This window comes from Falco rusticolus, chromosome 2 (assembly GCF_015220075.1).
Source record: "Falco rusticolus isolate bFalRus1 chromosome 2, bFalRus1.pri, whole genome shotgun sequence".
Lineage (NCBI taxonomy): Eukaryota > Metazoa > Chordata > Aves > Falconiformes > Falconidae > Falco > Falco rusticolus.
In genome coordinates, this window is record NC_051188.1 from 102,453,732 (window position 1) to 102,472,865 (window position 19,134).

Here is a 19,134-nt window from a genome sequence, read left to right on the forward strand (position 1 = left end):
ATGAATCATCCTTCTCGGAAGACCCATCTATTATTGCTGCTGTATCGTAAGATTTCTGTTGAGTTGGGATAAAAATAAAATGTTGGATCGTGTTTATAGTCAGGAGTGGTAATAAAAAGAGCAGCCAAAATCAGGCCTTTTTTCTGTCACTGACTTCACTTTCAATGCTGCAGCTATAAAAACCCGCAAAATAGTTGTTTCCAGTTACCGTTCTTAGTGCAGTAGTCAGTGTTGCATCTGGACAAGAAGGCGAAGAGATTTCTTGCTTTACTGTACTGTGAATTTCCATGTGTGCCTGGTAATAGTTCCCACAGAAATGCTTGGTAACGTCACCATTCTATGTTTCCTCCCTTGTACTTGAGGAAGACAGACAGGAAAAATGTTCAGGTGAGAAGTGAGCCTTAGGTAAATGTGAGAGACTGGTTGGCTTTAGTCTCTTTGTTTTCTTGCTGTAAGAGGATAATTTTTTATAAATGATCACCTCTGTTACCAAGGTGAGCAGCTCCAGGGCAATGGTGACAAGTTCCTGCCCAGCGCAGCAGGCACATCTCCTCTGTGACTACCCCACCTCCCCAGGTGCCCACTCATAAAAGGTACCAGGCCCTGCAAGTGGGACTGAACAATAATGAGGATGGTGGTTCAGCTAGCTTGGAGATGTTGTCGAGGTTAAGCTGGCCTATGCCCTGCATCAAAACTACTTTCATGAAGAAAAAAGAGACAGCTCATTGTCACAGGAGATTGATTCTCTTCTGAAGGGAACAGAAGGCCCAATATGCAGACTGGACCCGCTTCTCACAGAGGTCTGCTGCCTCCTTGGGGCCCAGGCTAAAGATGTGAAGAGAAAGCTTCTGACATTGGTATGGCCCTCAGTTTACTATCTGTTGGTGATTTTTCAGGAGGCAGCAATTAAGCTGCATAAGAAGTCCTAGGGTAATCAAGAGAGTCTTCAGGGCTCCGGGACAACGGGTTGAGGGATCAGGGGCATGATTAACTTTCCCCTCTATCCTTCCAGTTGCAGGGAATGATGAGGGAATAAACAAAAAGCCAGCAGATCAACACCTGGCTGCAAGCCTGGTATCACCGGCAGAATTTTGGGGTTTTTGATCATGGGCCAGTTCACACAACACTGGGCGTGCTGGTGACAGATAGGGTACACCTGTCTCAAAGGGGGAAAAGGGTCTTTGCACAGGAGTTAGCAGGGCTCACTGAAAGAGCTTTAAACTAGATTTGAAGGGGGAAAGGGATAAAACCAAGCTTTGAGAGATAAGCCTGGGAGCAGCATGCTGGTGCTTGAGGGATGGTGTGCTAGTAAGGTCCTTCAGTCTGCCACCTCAGTGGAGGTAGGGATGGAGATCCATGTGGCAGCAAAGATGCAAGGGTTGTTGATCTGTCAGAAGCTGCAGAAGGGCCTAAGAGTGGTCACATAGGAATTAGGGCTTCCGCCCTTCATAAAGGTGGTGGGATCAACAGCTTAACTGAAGTGATCTACACCTGTGCACATGGGCATGGGCAACACACAGGATGAGCTGGAAGGCATTGTACAACGGGGAAACTATGACATAGTTGTGATGATGGAAACATGGTGGGGTGACTCGTGCAACTGGAGTGCTGCAGTGGATGGCTAGAAACTCTTCAAAAGGGGTGGGCAAGGAAGGGGAGGCAGTGGGGAACCCTGTATGTTAGGGAGTGTGTGACTGCCTAGAGCTGAATGATGGTAGCAATAGGGTTGAGTGTTTATGGGTAAGAACTGGGGGGAGAGTCAACAAGGCAAATATCCTGGTGCAAGTCTGTTACAGACCACCCAGCCAGGATGAAGAGGCAGATGAAATATTTCTACAGGCAGCTGGGAGAAGACTCATGATTGCTAGCCCTTGTTCTCATGGGGGACTTGAACTTACCAGTTGTCTGCTGGAAATACACCACAGCAGAGAGCGAACAGCCTCGGAATTTCCTGGAGCGTGTGGCAGGTAACTCCCTGACACAGACTGTCAGTGGGGCAACCCAGGAGAGGTGCCCTGCTGGACCCGCTGTTTGTGAACAGAGAAGGACTTGTGGGGTGATGTGATGGTTGGAGGCCAACTTGGGCATGGCAATCATGAAATGATCGAGTGTTTGATTCCTGGAGAAGTAAGGAGGAAGTCAGCAGAAGTGCTGCCTTGGACTTCCAGAGGACAGACTTCTTAGACTGGTTGACAGAGTCCCTTGGGAGGCAGGCCTGAAGGGCCACAGGGTCCAGGTTGGATATTATTCAAGAATAAAATCTTAAAGGCACAGGAGCAGGCTGTCCCCATGTGCCGAAAGACGAGTCGGTGGGTAAGATTCCCTTTCGTCCTGAGCTCCAGCCAAAGCGCTCTGTTCAGACAGATGGGTGAGTATCACTTTTGAAAGAAGGAGCAGGCAACTGAGGAGGACCACAAGGATGTCATGAGGTTATGCAGAGAGAAAATCAGAAGGGCCAAAGACCAACTGGAACTTAATGTGGCTGCTGCTGTAAACGATGATAAGAAAATGTTTCTATAAATACTTTAATAACAAAAGGAAGGCTAAGGAGGATCTCCATCCTTTATTGAATGTTGTGGGGAAACATAGTAACAAATGCTGAGGTACTTCATGCCTTCTTTGCCTGAGTCTTTAATTATAAGACCAGTTGTTCTCTGGATACCCAGCGTCCCAAGCTGGAAGACAAGGAGCAGAATGAAGCCCCCATAATCCAAGGGGAAATGGTCAGTGACCTGCTGCACCTCTTAGACACACACAAGTCTGTGGGCTGAATGGGATCCACCTGAGGGTATTGAGGAGGCTCGTGGAAGAGCTTGCCAAGCCACTTTCAATCATTTAGCATGAGTCTGGGCTAACCGTGGAGATCCCAGAAGAGCAGAGGTTAGCCAGTATGGTGCTTATCTAAAAGAAGGGCAGGAAGGAGGATGCAGGGAAGTACAGGCCTGCCAGCCAGGCCTCAATGCTGGGGAACAATATGGAGCAGATCATCCTGAGTGCCATCACATAGCACATGCAGGGCAACCAGGGGCCCAGCCAACATGGGTTTGTGAAACACAGGTCCTGCTGGACTAACATGATCTCCTTCTATGACAAGATGACCCGCTTAGAAGATGAGGGAAAGGCTGAGGTACTTAATGTTTTCTTTGCCTCGGTCTTTAATGGTCAGACCAGTCACCCTCAAGGTACTCAGCCCCCTGAGCTGGAAGACAGGGACAAGGAGCAGAATGAAGTCCTCACAGTCCAGGAAGAAACACTTAGTGACCTGCCACTCCACTTAGACACACACAAGTCTATGGGGCCGGATGGGATCCACCCGAGGGTATTGAGGAGGCTCGCAGAGGAGCTCACCAGTCCACTCTCCATCATTTATCAACAGTCCTGGCTAACGGGGGAGATCCCAGAAGAGCAGAGGTTAGCCAGTGTGATGCCCATTGACAAGAAGGGCCGAAAGGAGGATCTGGGCAAGTACAGGGCTGTCAGTCTGACCTTGGTGCCAGGGAAGGTTATGGAGTACGTCATCCAGAGTGCCATCACACAGTGTGTACAGGATAACCAGGGGATCAGGCCCAGCCAACATGGGTTTGTGAAAGACGGGTCCTACTTAACCAACCTGATCTCCTTCTATGACAAGATGACCCGCTTAGAAGATGAGGGAAAGGCTGTGGATGTTGGCTATCTGGACCTTAGTAAAGCCTTTGACACTATCTCCCACAGCATTCTGCTGGAGAAACTGGCTGCTCATGCCTTGGGCAGGTGTACTCTATGCTGGGTAAAAAGCTGGATGGATGGCCAGGCCCAAAGAGTGGTGGTAAACAAAGGTACATCCAGCAGGCGACTGGTCACAAGTGGTGTTCTCCCCGGGGCTCAGCACTGGGGCCAGTCCTGTTTAATATCTTTATCAATGACCTGGATGAGGGGATTGAGTGCACCCTCACTGAGTTTGCAGATGACACCAAGTTGGGCAGGAGTGTTGGTCTGCTTAACGGTAGGAAGGATCTGCAGAGGGATCTGGGCAGGCTGGATCGATGGGCTGAGGCCAACTGTATGAGGGTCAACAAGGAGAAGTGCCAGTTCCTGCCCCTGGGTCACAGCAGCCCCATGCAGCGCTACAGGCTTGGGGCAGAGTGGCTGGGAAGCTGCCCGGCAGGAAAGGACCTGGGGGGTCCTGGTCGATAACCGGCTGAACACGAGCCAGCAGTGTGCCCAGGCGGCCAAGGCAGTCAACGGCATCCTGGCTTGTATCGGAAATCGTGTGGCCACAGGACTAGGGCAGTGATTGTCCGCACGTGCTCGGCACTGGTCAGGCCACACCTTGAATACTGTGTTCAGTTTTGGGCCCTGCACTTCAAGAGGGACGTAGAGGCGCTGGAGCGTGTGCAGGGAAGGGCAGCTCACCTGGTGGAGGCTCTGGAGCACAAGGCTTACGAGGAGCGGCTGAGGGAGCCGGCGTTGTTCCCTCTGGAGAGGGGGCGGCTCAGGAGACTGAATCCCACTCTGCAACTACCTGCAGAGAGGCTGTGGGCAGGTGGGGGTCAGTCTCTTCTCCCAGATAACTAGCGACAGGACAAGAGGAAACATCCTCAACATAAGCCAGTGGAGGTTTAGACCGGATATTAGGAAAAATTTCTTCACCGAAAGGGTGGTCAAGCATTGGAACAGACTGCCCAGGCGAGGCGGTGGAATCGCCATCCGTGAAGGTGTTAAAAACCCAACAACACAGAGATGTGGCACTTAGGGACATGGTTTAGTGATGGACCTGGCAGTCCTGGGTTAATGGTTGGACTCTTTATGTTCTTAAGGGTCTATTTCAACCTAAATTATTTTGATTCTGTACGTACTTACAGTTCATACCAGTGTGTTAAGGGATGATGCCACAGCTAGTTAGTTGTATCACTCTGCAGAAGCCTGTCTTTAGATTAATTTGGTGGATTTAGTGGATTTCCCACACATTCCCTTTTCCATGGCAGTGTAAGCCTACGAGTCTGCATATTAATAAGTGCTGCGTAAAACATTTGATTTTTTTGAACAGCTTGTGTCTTTTCTGAAACAGGTTGAAACCTCAGGTGGTCACACACAGGATTACTGCCAAAACAATTTCTGCAAATGGAAATTTCAGGATAGGAAACTTCATTATGATGGCTTGGAGTTGCACGCAGGCTCCATTTGATTTGGTGGTGGGGTGGCCGGGTAAGCCTGAGTTTGATGCCGGGGTGCTGCTTGTGCATTTAGCAGCTGATGCAGCCTGCAGTTAGCACAGTGTGATGTTTGCAGTGTAGCAGTCCCGGGAAGAGACCCTGGCTGGGTCCTGGGGGGACAGACAGGGTGGTATGGTATTACCAGGGGACACAGGGATTAGCTTGCTTCATTACCTTGGATTTTGCTTCAGTTTTCAGATTTCTGGTTATTTCAAGGTTCTGTTTTCATATTCGTGTGTGAGGCATGCTTGTTTTTTCTTCTGGGTTTTGTCCTTACTGCAAGTTGATGTTAGTTAGGCTACTGCTGTATGTCAGTTTTGCTGACAGATGGGTTTTGCGCAGACTCTTGCAGTGTGTTGCTGTGCTATGGCTGCTTAGTCTCAGGTACTGCTAGCTCAGGCACTTGCGGTTGCTGCTTAATCGATTTGGCCTTGGTGTGACCAGATCGAGTGTTGCTCTGCGTGATCTTGTTACACTCGCATCCTGTAGCTTATGCCAAGTGTTCTGATGTCTGCCTGACTGCAGACAAGTTTATTTTCTGCTTTTTGTAATTTGCTTGTGATAAACTGAATGGAAAATTAGAAAATGGGATAACATTACTGTAAAAAAAAAAAATATCTGTGTGATCTATGTGTATGTGTACTTCAGTTACGTTTGTGTGGTAGCTCGAAATAAGTTGTCTCGACCCTTCACTCTGCTGGTGGAAGAGCAAGCTCCCTGGCTGGGCTGGTGGCCCAGTTCATCGCTGTCCTGACTTTAAGAAGCTAGCAGTTCCTAGGATTGTCTAATGTTCAATATTGTCCTTCAGAACAAGAAGTCAACAGAAAATCTGCTTGGAGCTGGTCTGTTTGGAGATGAGCATTTTGGTTTGTGTTTTCTGTAGCTTCAGTGGCAACTGGTTTTATGGGGAAGTACTGTTCTGCTCCAGGGAAGCAAGGGATGCTCCTCACTGGTGTGTTGATCTGTTTGGGTGAGGAGCATTTCACACTTCACCTGTGGTTTTGTGTGGGACATGATCCTGAAGTTACTGCTTGTTCTGTTTGTGAGAAAATAATTCCACATTTTACTCTTTAACTTGCATCCTTGGAAAACTGTCTAGAGATACATATTCCCCAGTGGATTTAGCTGATGTATTGAGATGGAGTTGTCATTGCTGTACTGGCATATGCATTATAGCAATCTCATTTGTGCTGGAAAAATAAAAGGTTGTCGTCTTTTTTTTTCTTCCTTTTCATCTACTTCTCCCCTCTTCCATGTCCAAAGCTCAAAGATGAGTATTCTAGACAGCCTGTGTACTGATTTTTATAAGGAGTAATACGGCTTTTGATTCTTCAAATTTGTTGTTATTAAAAGTAACTTTCTTAGATCAGCTAAGGGGGATGTGGAGGGAGAATGCAGATCCAAGAAAACAAATTAATATTTTGAATAAAAGATTTTCTGTGGGTGTTTGGTAGAGCTGTTGTATGTGATGTGCTTTTTAAAAAAACTTTAAAGCAAGGATTTAATTGCTGGCAGTTTCAAACTAGGTTTAGTTTCATGGTCTCAATAAGTTTGTGAAAATGAGGTGCTCAGTTTGGGAAGGAAATTATTTTCATTAAGTGCCTGGGTAAGGCGTGAAGCTGGAGTGGGCTAAAGGAGGAAAAAAGTGGGAGTCCTTCCCCTTCCCTTCAGCACTTCTGGTGTCCCCTCAGTTATGTCCCCCTCTTCCTTTGTGCATTTTCTCTCCGAGAAGAGCCTGAATTGGTTACTTCTGAAGGGACCTGGTGTTGTAGGGGGGTATTTTTGTTACAGCTGGTGCCATTTTACTAATGGCAAGAAAAGAAATGTCCTGTTGTAGCTTTCTGCCCCTTGTAAACAGTCCTGTGCAAAGAGAGAGGAAGAACTTCTTATCTTTCCTTTGCATACATGTATTTTTTATATGGTAATGTAGAAACAAATTGCATGTGCAGGTTCAGAATGAAAACATCAGCCACGTAACGCTGATCCCTTCTAAGAGTAAATGCTTGGATTTATTTGTGTTGTGCTGGAGACCTGGGATTTGTGAAGGACTGAATGGCAGCTGGGACAGTGCAGATTTTGTAGCCATGTGCTGTTTTCACTAGAATAAAGAGTGAAAGAACGAAAGAAAAAAAGAAAGAAAAAAAAGAGGGAAGGAGTGCTTGAATGGTGGTCTGAAGAAGATATTTGGTAAACAAAATTGATTTGGAGTGTTTGCTTTTGTAGTAGTTCACTGTTAACTCTCAAGTGTGCTTCATATCAAATTTTAGCAGTAATAAATTGCATCATATCTTTATTTTTTTTTTACAGATTTTGCAAACAACTAAATGTACAGATAGTACAGTAAAAATAGTTCCATATCCCCAAGGCTAGATTTATCTAAAAAAGAATTATTTTTTTTTTAAAGATTTTTCAATACCTCTGGTTAAGGTTTCTACCTTCCTCAGGGGTGCATTTTGAGTGAGGCGATGCCAATATTGGGCAAGTCTGGATGGGGCAAAAGCACTGATTATTTTCAACAAGGTTGCCACCTTGATGTGGAAAGCAGAGTAATGTACTTACTGTACCGTGAAATAATGTTTGAGAATTAATGAAGTCTGTCTGCATCGCCAAGAGATGCCCCTCCTGGGAGGGAGGGTGGGGTGAGCCCTGCATGGCCGTGCTCCCTGCAGGCACAGTGTCCTGCCAGCCTCTGCAATGGCCCGGACACTTTGTGGTATCTGGACTTTTAAAAATGAATACTGAATTTTTGTAGTAAAATGTAATGTTGTTCTGGGGGAGCAGGAGGGACACCCTTTTGGGAATCTTACTGTAGGAACATTTCTAGGTCTGTCCACCTTACAGCTCTGACCCAGACTTTCAGCGTGCTTTGGTAATATGCAAACACAGAAAGTATGATCTAAACTCTTGCAGGTCCTTGGTTTTCTCTTCAATGGCAGTGGTGGCTTTTCAGTGGTTCAGAAGGTTGTTTGGACATCTCTTATTAAAGCTTCTTCTGTTTCCCTCAATGCAGAAGTACTTCGCCAGTGACCTGAATGGTCCTGAACCTAGAAGAGAAACTTAGTGGTGGTTTTGTCCCTCCCTTATAGCTGCCTCTGAAAATGTCTTCATATTGCTGTTCCTGTACCTTGTTATTTCACGCAAGCCCTTGTACAGGAGATAAACCACTTTTTTTAGTGCTTCAAATGTTGCTGTATGTATAATAACCATATGCATCTGTTGTGTGATCGTTGAAATGGACTTAAAATGTGTGTTTACTCAGGCTAATTGCTTTTGACAGGTTTTAATAAAAAGTTTTTAATCAAGAGTGGGTAGATGCGTGTTTGGACAGCTTGTACCTTGGAAAGAAGGAAGCTGCCTGAGCTAGAGACAGAACATAGTAATCTGTGTGAAGGAAGAGAGTTTTTCAGGTCCTGTGAAAGCAGACCGAAAAGGTCTGGTGACATGACCATGGTGAAATCTTGCAAACATTAAAAAAAAAAAAAAAAAAAAGGTATAAAATCCCCTGCTTGTTTGAAAAGGCTAAGAACTGATAGCTTGACATTTAAAACAAACCTGCATTTAATTTATTCTGCTATACAGTGTGGGAAGGAATATGTGTTGTAGACTCTAAATTTGTCAGGCAAACATCCTGAAGATTTACTGAGATGGTGAGAGGCATGGATGTGGAATCCAATTCACTGTGAATGTGTAAGGACACACCTGGTGAAAACAGAAGTGGTTTTTCTTATGAAAAGCTGATAAATTACTGTACAAGAACTAAAATTCTTGCAGTAGTTCACATTTTGGAATCAATAAGGTGAACAGATGTTTGCGAAGGTCAAGAGATGGTGAGAGGAGGAAGAATCCCTATGATAATTTACTAATACTTAATGCTCTTTAGAGCTCAGAATGAGTTCATTGCTGTACTTTTTACTTCTGAAATGTAGCAAATGGGTTTAATTGTGATTTGACACGACTGAGTTCTCTGTTAAAAAAACTTTTATTATGTTGATGTGGATTAAAACACTTGGCTGATGCCTGTATCATGTGATGGATTACTTTATATGCTTTTCATGTTTGAAAATAATAGTATGTTTTATGTGACGGTATGTATTTCTTTAAGGGAAATAAGTAAGGCTTTGCAGGTGCCCGCAGTAGGCACTGAGATCGGTACATGAGACCCAGTGAATGTCTCCTTGAGGTCAGTGCTGAAGGCTGTGTGATCTGCAGTGTGCGCATCTAGAGCAAAGGGGGTACTTCAAGTGGTTATTCTTACAGCTTGTCTGAAATACTAGTAGTCCTTGACTGTTTCATACTGTCTTTTAACCTCATTTTGTTAGTTTAGATTTGGAGCTTACTTTCTGCCTTTATGTAACAAAAGAAAATAAAAGTCTATCTGCAACTGAGTATGTGTTCTTTTGATGATACTCTTGGTTACCTTGAAACAACTTCAGCTCTCCTCATGGTTTTAATAATGCAAGTAAAAAGCGATGCTAGCGTTAATGGGTATTCTCTACTGTGTTAGCAGAGGGAAGAGCCACATAATGTACACTGGCTGACCCCAGAGGGGGAGGGTGAAAGATAACGTGGCCATGTCAGCAAAAGGGAAAACTCTGCTGTTGGTTGCACTGAGTTGAGGGACTTTTAAAAATGATTCAGTTTCAAAGGAATGTGGTTGTGGGTGATTTGTCGATACAGAGCTATATACTGTCAAGAGACCCATTGGTATGCATGTGTATATATGGGAATGTAACACTAGGAATTGCTTTATTTTCAATAAATCCTCAGTTTCAGGTCCTGCATTGCATAGAGTATTAATTGCTGCAGACTAAACATGATGATAAACGCTTAGCCTGGCTAAGCCTAGGCAGGGCACAAGGAAGGGAGCTGCTGTGTCCTCTCCTGTGTGTCACCAGCCCTTCTGGAGCTAAAAACTGTGCTGCTGCTCTGCTGTTTTAAGCTGAACCCTCCTGATGTGTCAGCAAATGCTGGGAAGCTGTGCCTGCCTTCCCGAGCTCGTGGGCTGGAAGGGGATTGCTGGGGGAAGGCAGCTTGCTTATAGCTGTCGGGCTTGTCTGTGGCTGGGAGGCGGCAGTTACCACCTGGAAGGAGAAGGACTCCAAACTGCAGCACAAGTTGCTGACCTTTTCAGCTAGCTTGGGTTGAAAGCACTAGGCAATTCTCGGTGACTTTCTGTGTGAAGGTAGTGCTTGAGATGGTCTCAAGGCTGGAGAGGCTGGAGACTTCCTTACGTGGACATTCAGCTCCGTGATGCACTTTCAGGTCATCTTTTTACTCTTTTCTTACTTCACCTTGGCGTTTTCAAGGAATTCTGCTAAAGTTATTGTGGCTGGTAATCTGAGTTGCTGCTTCTTTCAGCAACTGAACAGTGCTGCAAATAGGGAGTCTTCTGAAGGTAGGAAATGGGAAGGCAGCTGTAGGCTGCTCTAGGATGTCTTAGCCTGTACATGGAATAACAGCAGGGTTTTAAGGTAATATGTGATGTCAGCTGCATTTTTTTCTGCTGTATTTTTAGTGGTGCAGTTTCTTTCAACCTCTCAGCATAACAAGTGAAACCTAGTTGTATAAGGCATAGCAGATTTAAAGGTTCCTTGCCCGAGACTGAGAGTGTGAAAACGAATGTGTGCAACTTTCAGAGAACCCATTCTTCAGAAGAGGAAAAGTATCCAGAGAAGAGGCTGTATTGCAGCTTGGGGCAACTGTTTTGTCAATGTAGGTCATAAGATTTTTAATATCTGCATATATATCTGTGAGGAGAACTGGAGGAGAAATAATCTGTTATGTGCTGCCACTTTGTGTAGTTGTTTGGGTCATGGATAGCTTGTGTACAAGTTGTGCTCTACACCTAGTACTCTGGTCAAATTCCCCATGAGGCGTTAGCATCCCTGCTTAGAGTCCTTAGGTGTTGCATCAAATGAAATAAAACAAATGTTCCTTCTGGTTTCACGGTACGTTGTGACCTGGCTAATCTTAAGTAAAAGTTGATGGCCATCATACTTGTTTCTCTGTTACATGCTGGTTTCCTCCTGTACTCCCCTTACGGGGCATCATTAGTGTTCAGGGGGCCTTTCTGTAGCAGAGCTTCAGGCTCAGTAACCAAATACAGATTATTCTTCCCCTTTGACACTGGAGACTGTGTGACATCTTTCATGGTATAACTCGTTCTTATTACATCTCAATAAAACAAGTGGGAGGTGGGAAAGCATAGTATTGTTTCTTCGTTTGTGGTGATGGTTATCAAGATGCCACAGCTGCTGAGTTTTAAAAAGCATGATGTTATATTGATCTTTCAGATGACTCATTTAGACAACAAATAAAAAATCGCCACAAGTAAGCCACCGTTTGAAGGTTTTATGTATTTAAAATAGCAATAATGTAATGGAGGTATTGAAAAGTGAGTGTGTGTTTGTGTCAAAGTATGTGGTTCCAACATGATTAAAGAAACCAGACATTCCTCCCCTCTCCAAAGAAAGCCCTCACTAATGCTTTTGGGTTTTTTATACTTAATGATCTGTGGTGATTTTCTTCTACTTATTGGTAAGGAAACAGCACTTCGTCTTTATTATGTCATCTTATTTGGATCAGTTCTCTCATATCTAATAACAATAGTTAACAATGAATAATCTCATTTATCAGCATCATTTGAGGATCTGAAAAGTGACTCAGAGTTCATCTTAACCTCTTCTGTAGAAGTCTGTTAAATGCAATTGCTGTGAATTTAAAATAGCCTTTAAGGGTGCTGCTCTTGAATGCAGTACTTCTCATAACCCTTCAAATGAAATGCATGTGAGCATCTCTTCTCACGGTTGTCAAGATTGAGAGCCGCTGCTGTTAGTAAGTGAACCTAGCAGAGGACTCCTGGAGTCCTTAGTGTATATAGTTAAAGAAACAAGAAACTCCCATTCTGAATTTTGGCATCTGGTGCACCTCTTCAATCAGTTACTCTGTGTCCTTATCTGTGTGTGGGGCAGCTGTGCAAGCTTCCTTAACCATAATAACAGCATGTCATCTTGTGAAAAAGCAAGAGCTGTCTGGTGCAACTTTTCTCATGTTTCAAAGTTGTGCATAACTAAATTTGCATGAGATATCTACTGCTGCATTACTAGACAGTTATTATAAGAATACCATGCTGGAAGAAAGTCCTTGGACTTACAGTATCTAGTCTTCCCCCCCCGACCTAAGCAATACTCCAGGTAGTCCATAGTGCTCCATAAGATCAAAAATCCGTAAGCCAAGGTGGTAGTATTTATTGCAAATAGGAAAGAGTGGGAACATCAACAGGATACTCTGCTGTCTTTTCTGTGTCAACGTTCAGAACACTGAAGGCTTTTTGCAAAGACCATCAGTGGAAGAATTTGGATGAAGGCTGTGTCTTTAAACATACTTTTCTTTTAGGCACAAAAAACAGTTGCTGTAGGAAGCCACAGGTAGGGTTTGAAAATATAAATGCACAAATCAAAAAAGTAATGTACTTTGTGACACTGGCCTTCATGTATTGGGTAGCTTGGAGGGTTTTTTTCTCATGTCCCATATTGCTTCCTGTGTATTAATTGTTGGGGTTTTTTTGTCTTGAATTGCATAACGGATTTTGGGAAGTTGTAGGTTTATCGTAATTATTTTTCTCTCTGGTTCTTGTATCATCGGAAGTGTATTTGATTTGAGGCTGACTGAATTCTCTTAAGTCCAGTTTTAGGCGGTTTTGCTTAGTTTTTCGAGCAGAAGAGTTGCGTTCTGTAGAATAACTGGCTTGTGGTGTCAAGCCAGTAACTCCTTTGGTTTATTATTTCCGATAAGGTTAAGTCTCCTGGCTTATATGATTTGCCTTTGTGTGTCTATGGCGATTGTGCGGAGGGTATGTATAAACTTGTTGAGTGATCCCTGCTAAAGGGACAGTTTGTGCCGTGACCCATAATTTTTGGTATTACTATTACCTAGCCTGCTGAACAAAGCCTGTAGGGTTGTTTTTGTGAGGACTTCCCTTTGCCTTCATCTGCTTGTTCTTTTTCCTTCCTTCTGTTTCTTGCTTGCAAGTTCTGGGAAGGAAGAGGTTCTTGGTTTTGAGTATTAGCACCATGACATGAAGTTCATGTGTATTGTGCGTGTCGTACATTTTAATGAGTAAAAAATTATGCAAAGTGCAGATTGTAGTGGAGAAACATGAAATGTGCCCTGTTGAGAGAATGACAGAACATTGTGGTTCTTTCCAAAGCTATAGAATCCTCTGCCTTTTTCTGTAACGCACTTCTGAAAGTCTGTTTCTTTACTACTTAGATTTTTAGCATTAATATTTTATGTGTACAGTAATAATGGTTTTGGTTTTGTTTTGGTGTGGTGGATGAAGTTAAGCAAGCTGTCTCTGTCTACTAGAGCCAGAAAGCGGAGAGATGGAGAAGTGGCTTCATTTTGGTGAAAGTAAGAGTTGGGCATAGCATCAGAGGTTGAAAGCCAGAATTTCTTTCTGAAGTGCAACATGATTATCAGGAAAAAAATCGTAACACTTGCAATTTTTATTACAAAACCCTATACTGAACGTGGAGTAGATGCTCAAAAAAGAGCAGCTGGCTGCACAGTGATGTAGGTAAAGCTTGTCTCTCTAGTGGGACAGTAGGGTTTGGGTATGATTCCCCCGCCCCCCTACACACACCCCCACCCACCCCGCAGTAATGGGTGACTCAAGTACCCTAAAACCAGATCCAGGGCACGATCTGTTTCAGCATGGGATATCTAGTAATGTATTAATCCCTTTATCACAGTATTGCTGTTCTGGAGAGGTAGAACTTCATACATTTCTATGGAGGACTAGACCTTCAATTCAACCCAAAATCAATCAAAATCTGTCAGCCATCTATTTGACTCTGTCATATGGCTACTAGTATCAGGCTTCTGTACATGCCTTGAAAGTAATCCAGGTAACTTGCTATGTTGTTTAATCCTCGTGTTGACAGATTAGTTCCTTCTGGGTTGCTCATGTTGATGTTTTTGTGAGCTAAAAACCTGTTTGTCTAATTAGAGACGTGGTGGCATTTTGGGTAGCATAAATAGTAGCTCAGGAAGGAACTTAGGACCTGTTCTTCCTTGTAGCAGGTGGTGTTTGGCAAGGTGAGGACTCACTGATGGTTAAAGTCAGCTAATGCCAGAAATATCTTGTTAATTCATCTTCACATTTTGTGGAATGAAACTGGGAAATCATTATTTTTACTTACAATAATAATTTTAGTAAGCCAGCCAGTCGGACAACTTGCAGAGAAGACACTGAGTCACAAGCTCGCTGCTGGGGCAGAGAATAGTTCCGCATAAAACGAAGGCGAGAGGACCTTTGGCATGTATGTATGGAGTGCTGTAACAGTGCAAAATAGCTGAAACACTTCATGTTAAAACTAGTGAGTTACATCAGACTTCTCACATGGCTCAGTTCAGATGTTTGTGGTTCAGCCAAGTGGCAGCAGAGGAGGATACCATCCTGCACAGTGAGCAGACTAACATAAGCAACATGTTAATTTACTTCAGTAGTGTAGGCTGTGCCTCTGTGTTGAAGGTGGATAACAAACTGTATGCAAAATAAATAATAATGAGAATAAAATACCAACCTCAGACCTTCCTTTGAAATTCAGGGCATGGAGGGTGGGAGCCCTGTTTCACAAGAAAAAGTTCAGGTCTTTTGGCCATGGTGAATTTCTGCTTGGCTAGATAAGGGTTTGTTCAGGCTGTAACGCAAGAAAAATCTGCTGAGCAAATGGGTTGCATCTTCTGCTCCTTCTTGGAGTAGCTTACAAAATGCGCTGCATTTCCTCCACTGCAGTAATAATTCTGTAGGTTTAGATTATTGTTGTCTTTCTACAGTAGGAAAACAATGCAAGCCTACAGGATTTTCCAAATCAGGAAGTTTCAAGGAAGTTTCTTTCAGGAAAACTCAGGTGCATTACATACTTTAACTCACTTTATTATGTTGTAAAAAATGTAGGGTGTTAGTACTGTGTAATAAATCAGTCATGTAAGAGTCAAGCTTGGAAGCGCAACTTGAGTATTCTGGTTTTCAAACTGTTTTAAAGTTTTTATTATTATTTATTTAGGAAGTTACAAGTCCAAACATTTAAACAGAGGTGCTTGAATTCGTATTTTCATCTGCTCTGGGACTGTACTGTAAACAGTGTCCTGATTTGCCCATATGGGCATCCCATATAGGATCTAAAAAGAATAAAATCAGTGCTGAAGAGGTAATTTGAATAACTTTTCCTTCTTCAAAATGCCTCTAAATTAAAGATAAAGATTCTGTGAGAAGTTGAGTACTAATAAATCTTATAGAATGGAGGTAAGATGTAAAAATCCCTCAAATGGAATATCATCCTCTTACAAACTATCCTTTTGTAGCCCGGTTTTAGCAGGAAAAGTTGAAAAAATAAATCACATAAAAAAAAGAAGTGAAGGTATTACACAGAAGAGTTCTTCTTCCATGGGATGCTTAAGTGAGTGAGGTGCTGGAAATGTGATGAATGAGATGTGAAGCTATCTGAAAGTCAACAGCTATTTCAGATGGATTTCTGAAAACTGAAGACTGCTATTCTTTTTAAAATAAGTCAATAAATTACAGAGCACTGACATTTGAGTGATATAGTTCATTTGAGAAACTGACATTGCTCAAATGTTAACTTGTTGTTTATCAAATTTGTTGAACTGTGATTATTCCTCAAGCTTTTGACCTGACAGATACAATTTAAATTTTTTTCATGGTATGGAGTCTGGCTCTGCATATAGTAGTTCTCCTTTTCACATCCTTCCTAGCTACACATGCGTTGAAATGGTTTAAAATATAACTTATGCCATCTTAGGGTACCCTTTTCCAAGGAAAAGGTGCTTTAATATAAATAAAAACTATACCTTACTTGGGGCGCTTTTGGTGTATTTGCTCTCATCTTGTAGTTTCAGTTTTACAGGAGTGAATTTTGTGGGTATAATAGGAGTGTAGAAATTATTACTGAGCTTGGAATAGTTCTGTAGTCTTGTGTTGCTGTGAAATACACTCTTTCTTCTATTTCATGTATTTATTTAAGATTAAATAAGTGGTGGTGGTGCTGAGAGCTGGAATAGAAAATACAATGCTGGAGTTAGATGGTTTACAGTGAATTATTTCAGTGCAAAACCTTAGTTTGGTTCTGAAAAACAGCCTTAAGTTTGTTTTGGCATAATGACAGACTTTCAGTTGATGAGATTTAAATGCAGTATGATGGCATTTGTGCATGGGTAGGCATACCAAAAGAAATCATAACAATTGTCTTATTTATCAGTCTCATTAAACACTTCTTTCAAGACTGTTTCAAAATTCAAAATCTAAATGAACAGCTTGGGAGCAAGATCATCTCTTTTTTTTACTTCTACTTTTTATTTGGCTTGTAAAATTTTGCTGGTGGTTTTTTGTGTGGGGGTTTTTTTTTTTTTTTTTTTTCCCCCCCCCTGGGGCGTGTGTATGTTAAGTGTTGGTGCTGCACTAGATTTAAATGTTTTCCTGAAAGTCATTCCAGTCTTGGATAATATTGGTCACCCTGCTTGTCATTATTTTTCTTCCTGCCAAAACGGCAGTTTTTGTAATAAAATGAGACTAAACCATGTGGAGGTACCTGCAGGCTGGGGAGATCTGGTAGGCATAAGGGTTTTCAGTTACTGTTACATTGATGGCTAATTGAAAAATCAATGAATTTGACTATGGACTCTTAAGAAAGAGAGCTAGCTGGGTCTGTCAGTGTTGTGCCCATTCCCCTGTTGTGCATCACTGAAGGCAGGGGGGACATCATCGTGCATATCAATCTGCTTGTGCTGCTGGTCTGGTTAAGACCAAAGTTATGTAGAGGTTAGACTAGAATGGATTATTTCAGTTGGAAGGGCCCTACAATGATCATCTAGTCCAACTGCCTGACCAATTCAGGGCTGACCAAAAGTTAAAACATCTTATATATTGGGGCATTGCCCAAACACCTCCTGAACACCGCCAGGCTTGGGGCATTGACCACCTCTCTAGGAAGCCTGTTGCCGTGTTTGACCACCCCCGGTAAAGAAATGCTTCCTAGCGTCTGGTCTAAGCCTGCCCTGGTGCAGCTTTGAACCGTTCCCATGTGCCCTATCACTGGACACCAGGGAGAACAACTCAGCACCTCCCTCTCTGCTTCCCCTCCTCAGGAAGCTGCAGGGAGCAATGAGGTCTCCTGCAGCTGCCTCCTCTCCAAGCTAGAGAATTCCAGAGTCCTTTGCCACTCCTCATAGAACGTGCTTTTCAGCCCCTTCACCAACTTTGTTGCCCTCCTGGATGCATTCAAGCACCTTAACATCTTTAATGAAGGCACTGAACTTGAAAGTTGGGAGGGTGGATTTTAGGGATTTTTTTGGAAGCAGCCACATTGCTGGTAGGGGGCTCTGTAGTGCTGGCGGTGAGTAAGAAACTCTTGATACTGCACTTGGTTGTGGATGAATGTCTTTTTATTATGTTCATGTAGCTGAAACAAAAATCTACCTTATCTGACTTGCTAGGAATACTGCTGGACCACCCCCTCCCCCACCCCAGCCCCCAGTACGTCCCTTGTTTACGACCATGTTCAGAGATTTCTGTAGCTAAATTTGGGGTTTAGTCTCTGTCACAGGAGCATGAAAATATTTGCATGGTGAAGCTGGACAGGCTCTGCACATGAGCAAGAATTTTACTGCTCTTGCGGTCTCTCTGTTGCTTGCTAGTGTTTCCAGGGGCCCTAGCTGTGGAAATCCCTCCCCTCTTGGGGGTGTGTTTGCACTGTGTATGTAGGTCTGTTCTTCATTACAGATATGATAATAAAATTTGTCCTGAAGTTTTGCAAGTATCTCTCGTAAGCAGCTGGTTGCTGGGTTGCTTAGCTCTTTGGGGAGTGGACTGCTTACCTCCCAGTTGCTCCATGAGATAGCTATGTAAACTCAGCGCTTAGTCCTGGCGTATTTTTGGTTTGGTTTTGATACTTTGATTTCAGGGTAGACAGATGCCTGGGCCTGGATTCAGGTAGCGCTCTGCTGGTACTTGGAACATGACCTGACGGAAGCGTTAGAACTAAGACGCATGCAATAATTACAACATATGCCTCGGGACCTTGCGAAGGGTACAGGTAAGGAGAATGGCTGGCTGCCAGGAGAGAATTTTGAGGATACTATTGCTGCCTCTGCAGCCTTGGAGACAGACTTGCTCTTAATATATTTGTGGAGCAGGCGATCCTTGAGCTGCTGTGGAGAGGTGAGTGGTGTGTTGTTGTGATGACTTTTTGGCATCACTGTTTATGAAGCAAGTCAGGACAACTGCACACAAGTATTTACACTTGGGTTAAATATGTTATGGTAAGGGCAAATAAACATCTCTGATTTTGCAGGACCTCTTCAATGGAGTCTGTTCGTCAGCCAAATTTCAGATGCCTTTTAGTTCACAGGGTGGTTGAGCTTCTCCAAAGCTGATGGCCTTTTGTAAAGGAGATGCGGGTCTTCTCAGGGGAAGTAGTTTAGGGATGTGGCCTTTCTCATTACTCTTTGCCAGAAACATTTATCTTTCAGGAGGGAGAAACCGTACAGAGCAATTTTACTGAGCAATCAGTAAAATGTTTTTTGACCTATTTCTGTAGGCTGTTGACGATAATTGCTGCTGCTGTTTCTATATTAACATTATACAATAAAATACTGTTTCTAAATTATTCATGTTGATTTTGACAACCTCTTAGTCTTGCAACACTGTTTGTCTCTAAGGAGAAGTTGGGTGATGGAAAATTTTTCTTGGTTTTGACACAGAGCCATCTTAAAGTTGTGGGGAGACAATTTGGCAATTTTTCCTTTTCTATTTTGGTTGCTTTATTTAATTTTTTTTTTTTTTTGGTCCTTATTGCATTTATAAGAAAGGAAGATAGTTTTTCATTACTTGCCTACACGAGCAGGTTTTTAAATATAA

At 43.2% G+C, this 19,134-nt stretch overlaps 1 protein-coding gene across 5 annotated transcripts in view; it reads left to right on the forward strand.

Moving 5' to 3' along the window:
- LOC119143448 (amyloid beta precursor protein) overlaps window positions 1-19,134 on the forward strand; it is a 229,077-nt gene that overhangs the window by 20,186 nt on the left and 189,757 nt on the right. The window contains exon 1 of one of the 5 annotated variants that reach the window (XM_037377731.1): window positions 18,184-18,310. The exons of the other annotated variants lie outside the window; for them this stretch is intronic. The gene's annotated coding sequence lies outside the window, so the exon portion shown is untranslated. Of the gene's footprint in view, window positions 1-18,183; window positions 18,311-19,134 lie in introns of those variants that run through there. 5 annotated transcript variants of the gene reach the window in all.